Raw genomic sequence first — 5,266 nt, 5'->3', positions numbered from 1 at the left:
AATATTTCCTCTCTGAACCATTGACTCAGACTATCCATTATAGACTGAATTGTGTCCCCCAAAAAGACACATTCAAACCTTAACCCCTCATCCTGTGAATGCAACCTTGAAAATAAGATCTTTGAAAGTCTTGTTAATTAAGGTGAGGCCAAACTGAATTAAGATCAGCCCTAATCCAATATGATTGGAGTTCTTATAAGAAAGAGAGAATTGGACACAGACTCAGAGAGAGTCACAGGAGAGAACACTATAAAAGAAGGAAACAAGAAAGAAGGCTGTGCAGAGATGGAGGCAAAGGAGTATCTCTATAAGCCAAGGAATGGAAAGGTTTCTAGAAGCTGGAAGAAGCTCGCTTGCAGGCTTCAGATGGAGAAAAGCCTTGCTGATACCTTGATTTCAGATTTCCTTCCTCTAGAACTATGAGACAATAAATTTATATTGTTTTAAGCCACCCAGTTTGTGGTACTTTGTTATGGCAGCCCTAGAAAACTAAGGCATTAGTGTAATAATCTTAAAGTGACTGCTTAATTAGTAGCTAGAACTTATCTCTTCTTATCTCAAAAACTCCATGCAAACATTTCCCAAAGTGAATCCCATGGGATACTAATAGGTGCTTGAGTAGACAAAAGGGGTACCAGTGATACAATATTCCTGAATACCTACTGGGTTACATAGTCTTTGGTTTTGCAGAGTTTCTAGGCTCCTTCAGTGTGCTCTGTCATAGTGACACAAGTGTCATACTGACTTCCTTCTCCACATTGCCATTGACTTTTATTTATTCCCACCAAGAAACAACTAAATGTAAAACAGACATCTCTCAAATGTCATCCAAAGGCCTCACTTATTCAGTTAATCAGAAATCCGCTTAAAAGTATCTACCAAGATGGCAACTCATCCTTCACTAGCAGATTAGAGCCAATCTTAGAGCTGAGTCCAGACACTCAGATGAAGGTGTGGAAAACAGAAACTGGTTTCAATATACTTAACCTTTGAGGGGACAATGTTATTGGGGCTACCAACTACCTTTGCCTATTTGTAGGTCAGCAGCATGATTCTCTCCCAGAGGCAGCACATTTCTTTTCTAAAAACATTAGAAGGCTGCCAAGTCATATGGACACTTGAAATCAAAGTTCTTGGAAATCCAGTTGGTCTATGACCTCGAGCTTCTTTGGTTATCAGTCAAACTAAGAACCCAGTGAATTTGCTTGATTTTCTTGGTCAGGGGAGACCAGTAGCCCTTCCCTGGAACTAATTCTTTTTTGTTTCCCCAGCCCAAGATATTTACAACTATAGCATTTGAGAAGAATTAGGGCCAGGTCATACATCTGTTTTGCTAACTCATTCATAGGACATTACTCAGGATAAACTTAGAAATTCAAACATTCAGAATTAAAGGTCACTTTAGAGCATATCTTTTCAATCATTTCCTCTCTGAAAATAGGAAAAGTGATGCCACAGAATTTAGGAACTTACCCTAAAACCCCTAGCTATAAATGAGTTTGAAAATCACTAGACTAAACAATGTAATTTTTTTAGACTTGTGTAGTTTATTTGAAAGAATGTTGTAAATTACAAAGCACCACACAAGTTTGAGATCATATTAGTGTCATCAGTACTTTTCTCTGTGCCTAACCATCTTTTCGCTCGGCTGCAGCAGTACATGGTGCCAGTGTGCTCACAACTCAATGTACAGTAAGTTTCAACCCAAATTTTCCTTAGTGCCCTTTATTTAATTAAAAAACAAAAAGAAGAAGAAGATTATCCATAAATGAATTAATTGCCTCTGGGAACATCTCTCTTTACAAACAAAACAAAACAAAACTTTTTTTATTGTAGAATATAACATATATACAAAGCAAAGAAAGAAAAAAACAATAGTTTTCAAAGCACTCTTCAACAAGTAGTTACAGGACAGATCTCAGAGTTTGTCCTAGGCTACCATACCATCATCTCAGATTTTTCCTTCTAGCTGCTCCAGAATATAGGAGACTAGATGGAATAAACATTTTTAATCATCACAATCTACTTTTTTTTTCTTTTTTGAGACAAATAACATATATAAAAAAAAGCAATAAATTTCAAAGCACAGCACAAAAATTAGTTGTAGGACAAATTTCAGAGTTTGGTATCAGTTACAATTCCACAATTTTAGGTTTTTACTACTAACTACTCTAAGTTATGGGAGACTTAAAGGAATGATCAATTTAGTGATTCAGTAATCATATTCATTTGTTAAACTCTACTTTTTCTATATAACTCCACCATCACCTTTGATCTTTATATCCTACTCTTTAAGGGTATTTGGGCTATGGCCATTCTAACTTTTTCATGTTGGAAGGGGTTGTCAATAATATGGGTTAGGGAAATGGAACAAACTGATTTTCTGAAGAGGCTGGGCCGTCTAGGTTTCAGGACTTACCTGGTCCAGGGACCCATCTGGAGGTTATAAGTTTCTTAGAAAGTTACCCTAGTTCATGGAACCTTTGTAGAATCTTATATATTGCCCTAGGTGTTCTTTAGGACTGGCTGGAATGGTTTTGGTTGGGGGTTGGCAAATTATGATAGGTAGAAATGTCTAACTGAAGCTTGGGTAAGAGCAACCTCCAGATTAGCTTCTTGACTATATTTGAACTTCCCTGCCACTGATATTTTATTAGTTATACTTCTTTTCCCCCTTTTGGTCAGGATTGAATAGTTGATCCCACAGTGCCAGGGTTGGACACATCACTGGGAGTCATCTCCCACGCTACCAGGGAAACTTTCACCCCTGGAAGTCGTATGCCACATAGGGGGGAGGGCAATGATTTCACTTGCTGAGTTGGGCTTAGAGAGAGTGAGACCACATCTGAGCAACAAAAGAGGTGTTCCAGAAGTAACTTTTAGGCATACCTATAGGTAATCTAAGCTTCTCCGCTGCCTATATATGCTTCACAAGAGTAGGCCTCCTGATCCAGGGCATGGCCTATTGATTTGGGTGTCCATAAAGTTTGACACAGTATCAGGGGATTCCCTGATGGTAAAGTTTAATAGTTCCATATTTTTTCTCCCATCCCTCAAGGGACTTTACCAAAACTTTTTGATTACCTGCTTAATGTATTCTAGGATGTATCCAGGCATTACATTAAGCTATGCAGGATTAAAGGCCCTCATTCTTATTCTGGGCTCCCTGTGTTTCAATTGTTCAACTGAGCTATCCAGTCAGATTGAGTTAGATTGTGTGCTACAGAAAATTTAGGTTCTAGCCAAAATAAACTTTTCTTCTCAAAGAGTCGGTATGGTTCAAACATATAGACAATGTCTTCTTTACCCCTGTGTTCTGAATTACCTTAATCTCAATCTAATTGGCCTTGTTATCATCTCTAAATACCAGGTTATATAAATATAAGACAGCCTCTCAAAATCCAGAAATAATAAATACCACTCCAGACTAAATGTGTCTGCTATAAGAGCTACAAGCTAGGCTCCTGCTTTCTTATAAGCATTTTCTAAAGGCGATCATACAATAACTGTTCTTTCATTTCTGGCTTATTTTGCCTCACCAAATTTCCCACAGTTTCATTCATATCGTTGCATACATCACGACTCCATTCCTTTGTGTAGCAGCACACTATTCAATCATATGTATATACCATTGTTTGCCAATCTACTTCTCAGTCAGTGCACCCTTCAACCACCTTTACTGTGGTCATAAAAGTGGAGCCATACAGTATCTATCCTTTTGTGTTTTGCTTATTTCACTCAGCATTATGTTCTCAAGGCTCATACATCTTGTCTTGTGCTTCAGGATGTCATTTTGTCTTACTGCTGTATAATATTCCATCATATGTATACACTACATTATGTTAATCCACTCTTCTGTTGATGGGCATTTGGATTGCTTCCATCTTTTGGTGATTGTGAATAATGCTGCTATGAAAATTGGTGTGCAAATGTCTGTTTGTGTCACTGCTCTCAGCTCTTCTGGGTATATATCAAGTAGTGCTATTGCTGGGTCATAAGGCAACTCGATATTTAGTTTCCTAAAGAACCACCAAACAGTCTTCCATAGCATTGTACTAGACAATGTAATTTGAAAAAAATGACATAACATCTAAATCTTTTGAGGGAAAATATTGGTCTACTTTCATTTTGTAATTTATCTTCTATTCTGAACATGAAATTAGGCACTAATAACTAATTTAAAGAGTTACTAATAGTCTCTAATATAAAATTTGCCTCCCTTAATAGTCTCCAATATACAATTTGCCTCCCTAAAAACACCTTTGGCTCAAAAAGTAATTTTACATTTAAATGGGTTTCTATTTTAAAAATTGTATTTTAAATGGAAAATTAAGAGTGTAGTGCTAAGCCACATTTAAAAAAATGGTTAAGATTTACATGAAAAGCAAAGTTTGTTTTAGATTTGTCAAACTATGATGTTCATAATTCCTGAGAGAAGGAGCACCAATTGGCAGACATTGCTTCCACAATGTGATTTTTATTATCTGAAAGGACAATTTGATATTGGTTCTATCATTTCTCAAATATTTCCTACACCCTGAAGTTTCTCTCCATTTAATTCATCCCTTTGAGTCACACAAAAAGCAGGGAACTCATTGAGTCCAGAACACCACCATATTCTCATCCTCCGCCCTCTTAACTCTGCATGTACTTCCCTCTTTCTGAGCTCTTTTCACTTGGCTCTCTCCCATTCAGTTCTAAGCTCCTTGAGACCAGAGACTGATAGTCATCTAGTATTGTACTTGGTACATAAAAGAGAATCTGCAAGTATTTGGCAAAGGAATGAGGGAGGTGAGTGCCTAAATAAATTATGGTATGTAATTCTATGTGGTGACCATAATGCAGCCATTAAAAATAGCCTTTTCAAAGAGGTCCAGCTGGGTGGAGAAGGATCAAGATATTTCTTAGTCTGCTAGGGCTGCCATAACAAAGTACCATAAACCGGATGGTTTAAAACAACAGAAATTTATTGTCTCAGTCCTAGCAGACGCAAGTTTAAAGCAGCAAAATTGTGAATAACAAGGATGGACTGTTTTGAGACAATTATGACATGGCTAAAGAGTAATGCACCAGGCTCTTGTAGCTCCATGTGTTGGTTCATTGACCACTAGGTGGCACGTATGGTTGGAGAAGTTTATACAAGTGTGCATTATATTTTACACACTTGTACATCAACTACTTAGTAATTTCTATGTGTTTCTCATTCTAATGTTGTGTCCAGCTTTTTGCACACTTTGTCTTGTTTATATAGAGTTTAAAGTTAAAG

Source organism: Tamandua tetradactyla, chromosome 9 (genome assembly GCF_023851605.1).
Source record: "Tamandua tetradactyla isolate mTamTet1 chromosome 9, mTamTet1.pri, whole genome shotgun sequence".
Lineage (NCBI taxonomy): Eukaryota > Metazoa > Chordata > Mammalia > Pilosa > Myrmecophagidae > Tamandua > Tamandua tetradactyla.
The sequence above is the reverse complement of the archived record's forward strand: the minus strand, read 5'-3'. Positions refer to the sequence as shown.